Here is a 15,754-nt window from a genome sequence, read left to right as displayed (position 1 = left end):
TGGAATAAGATTTCCTCCCACCCCCCCCCCATGTGAACATTGTGTGGTTTTTGGTTCTAATGTTGACTTTTGTTCTGTTTTAGAGGGCAGTGGCTTCAACTGTATTCTGTCCTGTGTTTGCTCAACTGGTTAGCTAATTTTTTTATTGAACAGAACAAAATCTATAAGTACCTTTTTAAGTGAATGGTTTTCATTTAGGTTGCAAGTCCAAACACATTTCTTCGGTGGTGATGATGTCTTGAGTACATACTGGTTATTTGTATCCTTATATTATCCTGTTTGTTTTGCTAGTCCAGCTGTTTGTGCGGCTGCACAGTGAAATGGATCAGGGAAGTGATCTGCCAGAAAAATACAGCCCCTCCTCCCCCAGCTTTTACCACTTGTTTCACAACTGGTTGGTTCTTCAGCTTGATCACTGTGTGATGCAATGGGCAACTGTACTGTCACCACTGTGATGGAAACAAGTGGAGTAAGAAGGTGTGTGGGAGAAGGGCTATGCCTACTTTATTGGCATGGCTGCTTAATGTGGAATGATAATTGGAGCTTCTTTTTCAAATCTTTTTAGAGTTCTGTTCTGAAGAGCAGCTTTTAAGGGTTTGGTTTGTCAGTTTGTTTCCTTTTTAAATGGAAATGGAGCTAATAGTTCCAGAAGCAAAACCTGTTTTCATATAGTGACTTAAATTTCTAGCTTGTGAGTTTTTAAATGTTTCCATAGTATGCACTACATGTCTAATAGACTCTTTTTATTCCATGCATTTGTGATTGTTGTAGTTGCCATCAGTATTGTGCAGCGTATGTGAAAAAGTGATGTTAGAAATGGAATCCTTGGTGTAGGAGCCATAAATTGCTTATAAGAGTTTTTTTCTTTGTGTCTTATTGTGGTTATTTATTCATTTATGTATTTATTACAGAACTTCATTTTGCTTTTCATTATGTCACAGTATGCTGATATACATTCTTTTTCACTTGCTAGACTTAATGCTTCTGAGTTTTTCCCCCATCACTAGGAATGTTTCCAGTTTTTGTATCTACTGAGTTATTCCACTTTCGTCACTGAGTATTGGCTTTTATTTTGTACTATGGAAAGATAATGGCTTCAGTGAAAGGTCCCGCAGCAGGTTCCTTCGTGTTTGCAGTTGTTTATTTACAGATATCTTCTTCTCAAGGGTATTTTACAAAGCAACTTAAAATAAGGAGCCAAGGCAAGATAAAGTACTGCCTCCCTGTTCTCCATCAGAGGCATCAAAAAGGTCTTGTTGGAGGTAGAATAGGTCTAGAACTTCAGACCTGAGCTAGGGATTTATGGCATACAGCATTATGACAAAGAACTAAATAAATTGGCAAACAAGTAACAGTTCTTCTAAAACTTAACAGATTCTACCAACTTCTCTGCATATGCTGTAGATGAAAGGTGTTTTTTGTTGTTCCCAGCGTGATTTAAGTTGCTAAATGTTGAACTTCTGTAATGCTGAGCCTAAGGCACTTTTTGGTGGGGGTAGTAGATTTAAAACTGTTCCCAAGAAAGTAATTTTCTATTGTTTAGAAAAATGCAAACCCAGTGTTCATAAACTGAAAGGGTAATGTTGCGTATAGGAGAATTATTTCAGATACACCAATTTTCTTACAAACTAGGTGTATCTAAAGGCATGCATTACTTTTGGGACTGGACCTTTGGCAAAAACTTGGAGGGGGTGGGAAGCACAATAATGAAGATGATGTTACCCTTCAGAGCAGAATTTCTGAATATGCAGCATTTTTATTCTTTTTGTATATATTCGTCTTTCTTCCTTGTGTCCCGTACAGGAGGCTTAAAAACAGGTTTCGACTCAGTCTTCAAGTCTGTTGTCTTTCATTGCTGCTATTTCTTTTTGCTTTTATGACATCCTGGAGGGTCATCTGTAATCAAGTGCCAAAAGACCTTGATCAGTTATGTCCTTGCTTGTTACCAAGAAAAAAAAAGTCGGTTTTACAGATAAGTACTGGTCTAGTACTTGTCATAGACATCCTGAGCCTGAGTTGCTCTTCATGCAGTTTTTTCTGTGCAGAAGAACCTGATCGTTCTTAGTGTGCAGTCAAAGGAGAGAAGACTTATCATTTTTTATAGATTTCATAGGAGATATGTACTCCCAGAATGATCCAAGACCAGTGTCCCCTTTTTGTTCTTCTCTGCTTCTCTCTGATTAATTGAAATCTGGAGAGGCCCTTAAGGTAATCCAAATCTAAATCTTTGAAATGAGGAAAAATAATTAATATGTGCACTACATCTGGTTGCAGAAATGGTCTGTCTGGTAGGTGGTCCTAATCTCCGGGTGGGGAAGTCTACATCTTGTGACTTTATTTCACAATAAAGTGAAATAATCATATGGCCACGTGATATTTTTTGCATTATTAATGCATAATGTCCAGACTTGTGGAAGTGTTTGAAAAACCTGCTTGTCTTTTAGGAAGAAGTGCTTACCCCTCTGTCTAGGGCATATGTGTGCAAGTAGGACTGACAGATGTTCAGTTTAATATACATCTCAAAGGCACAAGGAAAGAATGTTATGGACTTAATAAAGATACTGCTTCAAGAGAGTAGCATTAAAGGTGTGGGTGTTTGTGGGGTATATCATAATACTTTCTGGATTTCTAAAGATTTAATTTTGCTGAGGCCGGCATGCTGGAAAGATCTGTGATATCAGCAGGTAATCTTACATATGTTAAGCTAATGGCTTTGGTCTTGCTGTGTCATTAATTAACTATTCCATCAAAACTTTTGTGTTCCTCAGTTGGTGTATTTTTCTAAGTAATCTACATTACCGTTCTTCTAGGCTGTTGACTTAAGTTATAGATGTGCTTTGGTATTGAATGCCTCAATGTACCCCTAAAGAAGAAAAGGAAATTTTTTCTTTCTTAATGTCCACATTTTTAATACCCACAACTTAAAAATGGTGATCTGATGTTCTGGTAACGTAACGTGGGAAAAGCTGCATAACCAGCATTGGGAAGATCTTGGTAACTTATTTGAACACAAGAAGTACCTGCTTGCTCTGAAAGGGTACTCGGTATTTAGGAGGTCACACCTGGGCTACTGTTTGTGCATCAGTGCAGTGTCTGTATTTACATGCAACTTCATTTCTGTCTTTTCAATGTGCTGATTTATAGTAAACCTCAGAATTAACTTGGCTGTGGTCAAAAACCTCTGTAACAGAACTTAGCAGTGATTTTAATGGACACCTAAGAAACAGCTTGGTGATTGTGTTGTATCAAGACAATACAGATATGTTTTTGTTTAGTACTCTGGGTTATTTAGTCTCCTTTGGACTGCAAATACAGTACAACCTGTGTAAGTCATTTCAATGTTCTGATTTTGTTGTAGATTTTTTTTTTAAAGATACCAATTACTTCCATGTATACAGATCATGTTATGAAATATAGCGCAACAGCTGGATGTTATTGACCACATGCATATTGAAATACAATTTTTTTGGCATGGATCATCACTGCACAGCAGGGCATGACAGATACAGGAGTGTGTGGTGGACAGTATGTCATGTTGTTAAAATAGTCGGGAATAGAATTATTGGAATTCAGAATGTTTTGAGAATTGCTGTATCCACAAATTAGAGTGATTCTGTTGGTTTCTGATTTACCTTCTTTGGAAAGACATGTCTTAAGTAACTTGAGTTTTTGTGTGTGGTGTGTGGGTTTTTTTGTTTGTGTGTTTTTTTAAGAAAAAGAAGTCCATGGCAATGTTCACTGTTTCTATACTAGATGAAGAGAATGATAATCTGGGTTTACCTGATGTTATCTTTGACAAATTTTGACATTTAATTCCAAGTGTCATTAATTTTCTAAAAATATTTGCTATGGTAGGTTTTTGTAGTCAGAGACAGAATTGGCATAACAAAGTGGTAACAATTTTGAAGTAAAAGATTGTGCTAATTTATGGTTTTCATGAAATATGATAGTAAATGAGTATTTCACTTAAACCCTGCCCACCCTTTTAAAATACATTTTCATGCTTATCTCTTAAAGTAAACAGTAACTTTGTTACTCTTTGATCTGTCATAACACTTCCTTGGACAGTCATTTACATATGTACCAGGTTTTCTTTTGGAGAGTTCATATTGTTTCTATATTTATTTTGATTTATACCTAATAAGAGGGAAAGTTGGTCCTATGGTCTAGGCACTCTGTCAGTGTCATTTTGACATATTCCTCTGAACTATGAGGTAGAAATACAACCAATGAGAGATGATAATAGGTTAGGATCCTGATAGTACCTTGATATTGCAACAAATACCATATGTTCTCAATAGCCCAAGTTAAAAGATTGCCTGTACGTGTTCGTAACATTCAGCAGAGATGGATTTCTTCAGGTCTGGGCATGAGAGAACATACTAAGATTACAGCTTTCCATAAAGCGTCTAGAGTACCTTGCAGCCATCTTCTATCCCAAAATGTTTCAGCTTTAGGGCTCCTGCTGTATAACAAATTTTTATCTCGGTATGAGCCGCAAGGTCATGTCTGAAGTGAAGTCTTAAATGACTTGGACTGAGGTAAGTCAAAGTTGCATGTGGTATAAGGTGATCGCAGACACACTAAAAAAACCAAGGTTGTAGCTTTGACTTCATTGTTTACTTATTTTGAAATGTCTATGCCTTAACGTTACTAAAGTGGACTTAATACTTTAATCATGTCCATGTCCTGAAGTTTTTTGTACAGTTTGATTCTTTCAGAATTGGCATCTAGATATCATTATCGTTGATGCACGTGTTCAAGTATATCACATCAGTGGCATATCAGTGTTAACAGTAAACTATCAGTAATTTTGCCCAGTATGAGCTTCACTGCCCCTGAATGTTTTAATTTTTCCATCTGTTAATTGGCTTAGAAGAACTTGTTACCTGTAGCTGGCTGCTGTAGACTGTTACAGGCTACAGTAGCGGTAGCACTACTATGACTTTCAAGTAATGTTACTTGAGCTCAGGGTTATGGCACAAACCAAGCCTGCTGTGGAGAAATTACTTCCTAGGATACTGGGCCCAATTGCATTTTGCTTAGACGCTTGTGTTTTCTGTGGTTTGGGTCAAAATAACTGTTTCATACCATGCGAAATACGTAAAGGCTGCTGACTTACTGTTGTCAGTAAGAATTATACGGTATAACATATGTCTAAAACCTTATCTACTGTAATTTTGCTTCTTTCAGAGGTAGTTTATTGTTGTCCTGCAGTACTTAAGCTACTTTGCCAAATTACTTTTTAAACTATGTAATTTACTTTCTGAATTACAAAAAGGGCATCACTTTTACTCTGAAGAGTTTTGTGGGTGGTGTATATGTAGGTTTTTTTTTTTGTGCGTGTGGTGTTTTTTTTTTTTAAGTTGGGTCATATTAGGTATTTACAATAAAGGCTCATTGGTTATGCCAAAATTGGTTCAGCTAAACAAGTGTTTCTGCGTTTGCTTCTTTGGTCTGCTCATGTTAGTACATGTGTTGTATAGACAGGTAAGACACTCTTAAGGCAGCAGAATGAATGCTGCTGTTCTTTTAGTTGTGTAACAGCTTTCTGAGGCCAGGGAAGACCATGCCAAGTGAGCTTTCCTTACAGGGATATTTCTTTAAAGCACTCTCTCTCGAGATTGAGTTGACTGACTTTATCAAGGCATTATAAAAGGAAGGAAATTGAACAAAATAGAAAAACAGAAAAGTGTTTATTTTCCACATTCATCTGAAACTCAAGAAATTAAAAATGAAGTTTGAAATAATTTTTACACGGCAAACACTGTGCAGTTGTAAGGCAGAGCTTTCTTCTTAGAAAAGCTTACATTCCTTGTAAGATGAATCAGATGAAAGTTAAAGGACATACAGTGAAATAAAATGGTTATTATTTTTCCTCAGTAATATGTTTTATAACTCATTATTGGCATACCAAGAGGCACACAAATTGTTTTTTCCTCCATCCCCCCTTTTTATTTTTCTAGTCAGCTAGTTTTCTTCTAGCTATTTTGTGGAAACGTACTGTGGGTGAAATGTCAATATGGGGAAGCTAATTGCACTACGTGGCATTTCAGTAAGAAAGGGGCTTGTATGTGTCGGGCAGCATAGAAGAAGAAAAAACTTTCATGATGACTACATACCTATTTATTAGTAGAAGGAAAACCTGTCTGGTATGAGTATTGCGGACAGTTGACTTGTCCCTACTTGCCTAGCCGAATTGCAGAGTACTTGATGTTAGACATCTTCACCTTTACCAGACTTCAGCATTTCCACTGTGACTGCAGAGTTGGTTTATGTAACTAAAAAGTAGTTTATGATGTCCTAAATTGAAATAAGCCTTTTTGCTCAAAAGTAGGAAATAGGAATATAGGGTATGGATTACCCTGGCCTACAAAAGCCTTCCATTTTATGGAGAGTGAATTAAATAAAGTGAGGATTGTCTGAGTAACACCTTGTTGTACATAATATAATCTGGATATGATATGTTTGTACAAGATGTGATGTTTAGTCATGTGTTTTTGGTTAAAAATGGGTTGAGAAGGCGGAAGTAGGATTTGGTTTCTGAATTATTAATCTGTTGCTTAACCTGTGGAAAGCAAGACTGTTGGAATTTATGCACAGCTTTCTAATTTCAAAATGGATTTCTGAGTGGAGTTTGTGAGAATTTAATGTAGAGAAATGGAGAAGATAGAAGAATGTGTTAAATACCAGGTTAGTAGCAGAGGCATTATTTCTAACTCTGGTTATAACATGGGTTATTTTTTTTTTCCTGGTGGTTTAGGGAAGTTGCATCATCTAAGTCTAACTTGCTCTTTTGTCTAGGAAATAAGGACATTAATATCTTTTGAGTTTTTAACTCTAGGCAAAAAGTTTTCAATTCCTTAAAAAGTAATGGTATCAGCACAACCAGTCAGTGCATCCAATGATGAACTTGAGTTCAGAGTTCACAAGAAGTCTTTTGTGTAGTTTGATAGGTCATTCTCCTTTTTCCTCCTCTGAACTTCAGAACGTTTTGCGCTTGAGTTCTTGTGTAATTTGTAGTGTTTGTGTGCTTGAATGTGGATATTGTAATGTCTGCCATTACCCATGCCAAGTTTTTAAATTAGACTAGTAAACTGTGCTTCTTGTACTCCTCCTGGCTCACAAAGTTTCACAGTGTGTCCCATTGAAATTTCTCATTTATTTAAGATTTCTGATGGTTAGAAAGTACTAGTGTGCATTTGTTTCAGCTTTAGCACTTTGGTTGGAACTTGGGTTTATGTCAGTAGTTGACAATACTTTTTATTTGGTGTGTGTGGTTTTTTTTTTAATTGGTATGTGAAGTTATTTTCATTAAAGGAATTCCAGCTGAGTTTTTGTACAACAACAAAGTCTGTAGCGGTTTCACTTGAGTTGCTTTCATTTTGAAAGTCATATTCTAATTTTTTCAGTACTCTTTTTTTTTTTTGAGTCAAATGGTCTTCCAGTTAACAGTATCACTTAAAAAGGAAAAAGCATAGTATAAAAGTATTTGTATCTGGGTTCATTGTATGCCATTTTAGTTAGCATTCTAATGAAACTGGCGTGGTTTTTTTTTTTAACTTTGGTTTCACATTTTAGTACGTCAGAATATATTCTTCATTGCAAAATAGGACTGTAATTTCATATGAGGCCTAAATAGGAATTAAGTGTGGATTTCCACATCTTTCCCCTCACTTCCCATTTTTTAACAGCTTTTAAGTTCTAATTATTAATGTAAATAAATACGCTTGCATCTTTAGTAGTTGGATCATAAATTTTTAGAACTTGGTCAGTAAATGAAGGAAACAAAAAATGAAACGATGCAGTCGAATTTAAATATATTTTTATAATGGATATAATTTCTCTCAGTGACTATTCTTTTACATTGTTAGTGAGGTTCAAATACGTAAATGAAATTTGCAGATTTTTCTTTCAAGCATTTGTGTGTTTTCTGTAATGTTTTCATGAATACAGGTGCTCACTGTTAGTCATATCAGCTGTTTTGGCAGTTGAAATAGTCAAACTCTTGTTCTTACAGGCCTGAAGATTTTTCTCAGATAACAGTAGAAGACTTTGCACTTTGTGTGCCCTTGTTTTCTGACGTGTTGTGCCAGTGCTGTTATTTTTCCATTTTCTTATTTTTTTGAATAGAAATAATACTGCAAGATGCTACTAAATTAAATACTTAACCACTTATTTCCATTTTCTACTTTGGTGTAAAATTATTAGGGTTTTGTTTGTTTGTTTTAAACTTTGAGGCAACTAGAATTTGAATGATGTGAAAAAGGAAAGACTAATAGACACAAATTTGTGATAAAAGTTCTATGGAGCATTTAAATAGTATTTAAATAGCATCTGCATTTATTTTTTAACCTGCATTCATGTTCCAGGAGAGTACTAAAGAGAGTCTGGACACAAACTAAAGAAGCAGCCGTGCTTCTTTCTGTTTTCATGCTGAGGGCTTCTCAAATATCGGATAAGTTCTCTGTTTCTACTTGTTAGAGTAATTTCCAATTCTAACATAAAGTCTGTGTTTGAAATTTTTCTTCTACTCTATTACTGTTCTGGGATTTTCCTGGAGACTCCTGCATAGATTAGCTTGGAGATATGAATAATCAAAATGGATTTAGGATTGAATTTTTTTCACAGAGTAGATTCTGTGTTCTTGCTATTTCAGTGCAAGTGCAGTGGGGGAGGAAGAGGCAGAACCCATAAATGAGATGGTAACCACCCGATCCCTATCCTTGAATGAGCTGTGAGATATGCAAAAAAATTTCAGTCATCATCCAGGCGAGCACGTTGTCACCTGCTCTGATGCTCGGTTAACAGGGCCAGTAGCCTGGAATTAGAGGGTAGGGAAGCCAAGCAGCTGGGATCCCTTTCTAGGGAAAGGGGCATTGACAAAGCGATTGGACAAGGGACACAAGTCCTCAGCCTCTGGAGGCGACTCCTGTCAGGTGTGAAGGAAAGGTATCCCTTCAAGGAAGATGTTATATGTCACCCAGGCAAGTGGACTGCCATGGAGAGAGAGGTATCTAGTACCTGAGGGAATTAGGCGTGCTGGAAGTGATTTATGATGACCTGAACAACAAGTAGCTACCCGAAGATCCAGATAAGTCAAATGCACCAGACCCATGTGGCGGAATTTTGTACGGAGTGCACAAGTGTTGCATGCAAACTCATTGGCAATAACGACCTGGAAAGACAGAGAGGATCAAATGGTGGATAAATCGACTGGCCAACTCCGGCAGTATGAAGAAAGTCTCTCTTCCTCCCTACGGGCCTGCGTCTCTGCTGTGGAGAAACTGTCTCGGGAGGTCCAGCAACTCAAAGAGGATATGTCCTGGTCCCCACCTGTACGGACCAGTATCTCAGCCATTAGGACTAAGCATCCCTCTGCTCGAGGGAGGAGATATCGTGGGTACACACCCCGGGCACCCTGTGATTTTACCTGCATGACCATGGAGAGGACATGAGGAAGTGGGATGAAAAATCTACCTTGACCCTAGAGGCATGGGTACATAAGTTGCAAGGAAAAACAACCACAAAAGGGGGTTCTTCCAGGAAAACTGCTGCTCCAGTCTCCAGTGAGCAGTTCCCGAGACAGAGTAGAAGACCTGACTTTACTTCTGATCTTAATAAAGGGACTTCTGATTCATACTTACAAGAAGTGGGTAGTGAATACAGTGACCAGGACTAGAGGGGCCCTGCCTCCGGCCAGGTGGAGGAAAGGGACAACTGGGTTTACTGGACTGTGTGGATTCGATGGCCTGGCACATCAGACCCACAGGAGTATAAGGCTCTTGTAGACACCGGTGCACAGTGTACCCTGATGCCATCAAGCTATGAAGGGGCAGAACCCATTTGTATTTCTGGAGTGACAGGGAGATCCCAAGAGTTAACTGTATTGGAGGCCAAAGTGAGCCTAACTGGGAATGAGTGGCAGAAGCACCCCATTTTGACTGGGCCACAGGCTCCGTGCATCCTTGGCATAGACTGCCTCAGGAGAGGGTATTGCAAGGACCCAAAACGGTACCGGTGGGCTTTTGGTATAGCCGCCCTGGAGGCGGAGGAAATCAAAGAGCTGTCTGCCTTGCCTGGTCTCTCAGAGGACCCATCTGTTGTGGGGTTGCTGAGGGTTGAGGAACAACAGGTGCCGATCGCTACTGCAGCGGTGCACTGGTGGCAATATTGCACCAACCGAGACTCTCTGCTTCCCATCCATAAGCTGATTTGTCAACTGGAGAGCCAAGGAGTGATCAGCAAGACTCACTCACCCTTTAACAGTCCAATATGGCCCGTGTGAAAGTCCGATGGAGAGCGGAGACTAACAGTGGACTACTGTGGCCTGAACGAAGTCACGCTGCCACTGAGTGCTGCAGTGCCGGACATGCTAGAACTTCAATACGAACTGGAGTCAAAGGCAGCCAAGTGGTACGCCACCATTGATATTTTGCCCCTGTACTCGAGGCCGCACCTCGAATACTGTGTTCAGTTTTGGGCCCGTCACTACAAGAAGGACATGGAGGTGCTGGAGCGTGTCCAGAGGAGGGCAACGAGGCTGGTGAAGGGCCTGGAGCACAAGCCTTATGAGGAGCGGCTGAGGGAACTGGGGTTGTTTAGCCTGGAGAAGAGGAGGCTGAGGGGAGACCTCATCGCGCTCTACAACTACCTGAAAGGAGGTTGTAGCGAGGTGGGTGTTGGTCTCTTCTCCCAAGTAACTAGCGATAGGACAAGAGGAAATGGCCTCAAGTTGCACCAAGGGAGGTTTAGATTGGACATTAGGAGAAATTTCTTTACTGAAAGAGTGGTCAGGCCTTGGAACAGGCTGCCCAGGGAAGTGGTTGAGTCACCATCCCTGGAAGTATTTAAAAGACGTGTAGATGAGGCCCTTAGGGACATGGTGTAGTGGGCATGGTGTGTTGGGTTGACGGTTGGACACGATGATCTTAGAGGTCTTTTCCAACCTGTATGATTCTATGATATCGCTACTGCGTTTTTCTCCATCCCTTTGGCGGCAGAGCGCAGGCCACAGTTTGCTTTCACTTGGAGGGGCGTCCAGTATACCTGGAATGGACTGCCCCAGGGGTGGAAACACAGCCCTACCATTTGCCATGGACTGACCCACACTGCACTGGAACAGGGTGAGGCTCTGGAACACCTGCAGTACGCTGATGACATCATTGTGTGGGGCCGCACAGCAGCAGAAGTTTTTGAGAAAGGGGAGAGAATAGTCCAAATCCTTCTGAAATCTGGTTTTGCCATAAAACAAAGTAAGGTCAAGGGACCTGCACAGGAGATCCAGTTTTTAGGAATAAAATGGCAGGACGGACGTCGTCAGATCCCAATGGATGTGATCAACACAATAACAGCCATGTCCCCACCAGTTAGCAAAAAGGAAACACAAGCTTTCTTAGGTGTTGTGGGTTTTTGGAGAATGCATATTCCAAATTACAGTCAGGTCGTAAACCCTCTCTATCATGTGACCTGGAAGAAGAACGACTTCAAATGGGGCCCTGAGCCACAACAAGCCTTGGAACAAATTAAAGAGGAGATAGTTCAGGCAGTAGCCCTTGGGCCAGTCCGGGCAGGACAAGATGTGAAGAATGTGCTCTACACCGCAGCCGGGGAGAATGGCCCTACCTGGAGCCTCTGGCAGAAAGCACCAGGGGAGACTCGAGGTCAACCCTTAGGGTTCTGGAGTCGGGGATACAGAGAATCCGAGGACCGCTATGCTCCAACTGAGAAGGAGATACTGGCAGCATATGAAGGGGTTCAAGCTGCTTCGGAAGTGGTTGGTACTGAAGCACAGCTCCTGGCACCCCGACTGCCGGTGCTGGGCTGGATGTTCAAAGGGAGGGTCCCCTCTACACATCATGCAACCGATGCTACATGGAGTAAGTGGGTTGCACTGATCACACAATGGGCCTGAATAGGAAACCCCGGTTGCCTGGGAATCTTGGAAGTGATCACGAACTCATAGGCCTGCCACTTAGGCCCACCGAGCTATATGACACCTCAGGCCATTCAGGAAGAGATGCAACATAGAGATGGGCTCGTGATCGAGGGGTGGACTTGACCATGGATGCTATTGCACAGGTTATCCATGAATGTGAAACATGCGCTGCAATCAAGCAAGCCAAGCGAGTAAAGCCTCTTTGCTATGGAGGACGATGTTTGAAATATAAATATGGGGAGGCTTGGCAGATTGATTATATCACACTCCCACAAACCCGCCATGGCAAGCGCTATGTGCTCACCATGGTGGAGGTAACAACAGGATGGCTGGAAACATATCCTGTGCCCCATGCCACCGCCTGGAACACCATCCTGGGCCTTGAAAAGCAAGTCCTATGGTGACATGGCACCCGAGAAAGAATTGAGTCAGACACCAGGACTCATTTTGGAAACACCCTCACAGACACCTGGGCCAAAGAGCATGGCATGGAGTGGGTATATCACATCCCCTATCATGCACCAGCCTCCGGGAAAATTGAACAATGCAACGGACTGCTAAAGACTACATTGAGAGCGATGGGTGGTGGGACATTCAAGCATTGGGACACACATTTAGCAAAGGCCACCTGGTTAGTCAACACTAGGGGATCTGTCACTCGAGCTGGCCCTGCCCAATCAAAACCCTTACGTGCTGTAGAGGGGGATAAAGTCCCTGTCGTGCATATGAGAAATATGCTGGGGAAGACAGTCTGGGTTACTCCTGCCTCTGGCAAGGGAAAACCCATCTGTGGGATTGCTTTTGCTCAAGGACCTGGGTGCACTTGGTGGGTGATGCGAAAGGATGGGGAATTCCGGTGTGTACCTCAAGGGGATTCGGTTTTGGGTGAAAATAGCCAATGAACTAAATTGTATGATGTTAATTACTATATAATACTGTATGTCGTTGTCGTGGTTTAACCCCAGCCAGCAACTAAGCACCACACAGCAGCTTTTTCACTCCCCCCCCTCCCCCCAGTGGGATGCGGGAGAGAATCGGAAGAGTAAAAGTGAGAAAACTCGTGGGTTGAGATAAAGACAGTTTAATAGGTAAAGCAAAAGCCGTGCACGCAAGCAAAGCAAAACAAGGAATTCATTCACTGCTTCCTATCAGCAGGCAGATGTTCGGCCATCTCCAGGAAAGCAGGGCTCCATCAGGTGTAATGGTGACTTGGGAAGACAAACGCCGTCACTCCGAATGTCCCCCCCTTCCTCCTTCTTCCCCCAGCCTTATATGCTGAGCATGACGTCATATGGTATGGAATACCCCATTGGCCAGCCAGGCCAGCCGTCCCAGCCATGCATCCTCCTACTCCCCCCCTGCGTACCCGGCAGAGCATGGGAAGCTGAAAGTCCTTGACAGGTGTAAACACTACTTAGCAACAACTAAAACATCAGTGTGTTATCAACATTATTCTCATACTAAATCCAAAACACATCTCTATACCAGTTAAAGAAAGAAAATCAACTCCATCCCAGCTGAAACCAGGACAGTCATCACTTCTGTGGTTACTGTATGTCATAACAACAGTATTGCAGTAAGAATCACCCAGATGAATAAAGAATGAACTCTGATGAAACCAAGCAAAGTGCAACAGTGATAGAACCGGACGAGTGCTGCGATAATGGAACGAGAACTGGCCTCAGCATGCAACACTCCAACACCACACACCATCTCTCCTGCCCTGAAAGACTGTTATGACAGATGGAGCCCAAAGTCATGGACTAAAGGAACTCAATGGATATTTTAGAGGGATGGCCCATAGACTAAGGGAATGATATCTGTGTGTATATATCAAAAGGCAGGAAAAGTGGTAATGATTAATTGGAATGTATTGGAAAATGCAAGACCTAGGCATGACGTAGATGGTATAAAATAAGGGGTGGATACTGTCCTGGTTCTGGCTGGGACAGAGTTAACTTTCTTCCCTGTAGCTTGCGGGGGGTGTGTGTGTGTGCTGTGTTTTGGGTTTGGTATGAGAGGAGCGTTGATGGCCCATTGATGCTTTGGTTGTTGCTGGGTGTGCTGGCACCGGGGACTTTTTGGCCTCCCATGCTCTGCCAAGTGCAGGGGAAGCTGGGGAGGGGGGAGCATAGCTGGGGTGGTTGACCCAGCTGGCCAATGGGGCATTCTATACCATGTGACAGCATGCTCAGTATAAAAACTAGGGGTGGGAGGGCTCGCCCCCCCCCCCATTCACGACATGCGGTCAGCTGTCGGTGAGCAGTTGCATTGTGCATCGCCTGCTTTGTATATGCTGTTATTGTTACTGTTGTTATTATTACTGTTCTACTTTATTTTATTTCCATTATTAAGCTTTTTTTATCTCAACCCATGAGTTTTTCTACTTGTGCCTTCCGGATTCTCTCCCCCTACCGGAGGGGGGGAGTGAGCGAGTGGCTGCATGGTGCTTAGTTGCTGGCTGGGGTTAAATCATGACACCTGGTCATCTCAGACCAGTTCTTTGTTTCCAAGCTTTAGCTTTTCCCACACTTTTTAATACCAAGTGAAGAAGTGTAATGGGCAGCTATGGAATAATCTCTTCAGAATTTTTTTACTGAGGCGAATTATTAATTTTCATATGTGAGATGTATACCTGTATACATATATAATTGCTGTTGAATTACTTTCAATTCTGCTGTTCTCATTGCCTGTCTAAATGTGTTTTCTTTTTTCTTTTTTCTTTTAAGCTGACAACTCCTTAAAAAATCCAGTTCTTAATGCTTTTTAAAATACTGTTGCAGTGTATCCGTTATAAAGGAGGATTTGGTATGAAGTTAAAGTTTAGAAATCTTGTCTATTGAAGTAATAGAAATTATGATTGGTAACTTCATCTTTTTTTGGTTGTTGGGGTTTTTTTTGGTGTCGTCCCCCCCCCCCCCCCTTGAAATGCTGTCTTACCTGATCAAAATTGGTAGACAATTCGTCCCCTTTCCTCTTCTTCCAAGACAATATACCCAGTTACTGATAAATCATACTACACCTAGTTTTTGACAAGGTTTTTGGGTTTTTTTTTAAGTCAGTGGAATAAAACAGATATATTTGTTCTTCTCTTTACTGTTATGCTATTATTAATATCCATTGCTTTACAGTAGTTGCTTTGGGTTTCAGGTTTAGATGCATGTATTTCAAGCTGTTGGAATATGCTTCTTCAGAGGATAGCATTTCTTACTGTACAGAACTGCACTCTTACAAGAAGTCTGAAAGCAGATGTTTATTGAAGTTAGTGGGAAGACTGCACCAACTTAGCTGAGTTAGGGTTTCGTGCAAATTTTTTTTCCTTGCAGACATAGCATATATGTATGGAAGAATTAGCATTCCAGTGAAATGCTGGTCTTCAGTATTGCAGAAGTTGTCCGAAAAGTGCTAGTTTAGCCGTGTCAAATTTGGCCTTTTCAGTAAAAGAGTGTGCTATATTTTGCTTTCCTCCTTTTTGTTTTTTGATGACCCTGTTGGATTGTGGACACAAAATAGTCAGCATTGGCAGAACTTACACTAAGAAAATCTCATTATAAACTTCAGAATTAATCTTTTTGTATTTTTAATATACTAATGTGTATCTTTATAGAAAAAAAAATAAATGTACCAAATAGTAGTTTAATGTGTAGTGAAAACTGTCTGGTGTTTTAATTTATATAGACCCTTTTATTGCCTTAGACCTCTTTATTGCCTTAGGTAACAAGCTTAATAAAATTCATGCTAAATCTTTGACATGCTTGTTAAAATATTCCTGATTTGTAAACATTGTTAAGTATCCTTTTATTGCATGTTGGAAGC

At 40.8% G+C, this 15,754-nt stretch overlaps 1 protein-coding gene across 8 annotated transcripts in view; it reads left to right on the top strand.

Moving 5' to 3' along the window:
• Positions 1-15,754, top strand: part of TAX1BP1 (Tax1 binding protein 1) — a 66,742-nt gene that overhangs the window by 5,807 nt on the left and 45,181 nt on the right. The window lies entirely within an intron of this gene.

The sequence above is a fragment of the Calonectris borealis genome, chromosome 2 (genome assembly GCF_964195595.1).
Source record: "Calonectris borealis chromosome 2, bCalBor7.hap1.2, whole genome shotgun sequence".
NCBI classification, from domain to species: domain Eukaryota; kingdom Metazoa; phylum Chordata; class Aves; order Procellariiformes; family Procellariidae; genus Calonectris; species Calonectris borealis.
This window is presented reverse-complemented; position numbering and strand designations above follow the sequence as displayed.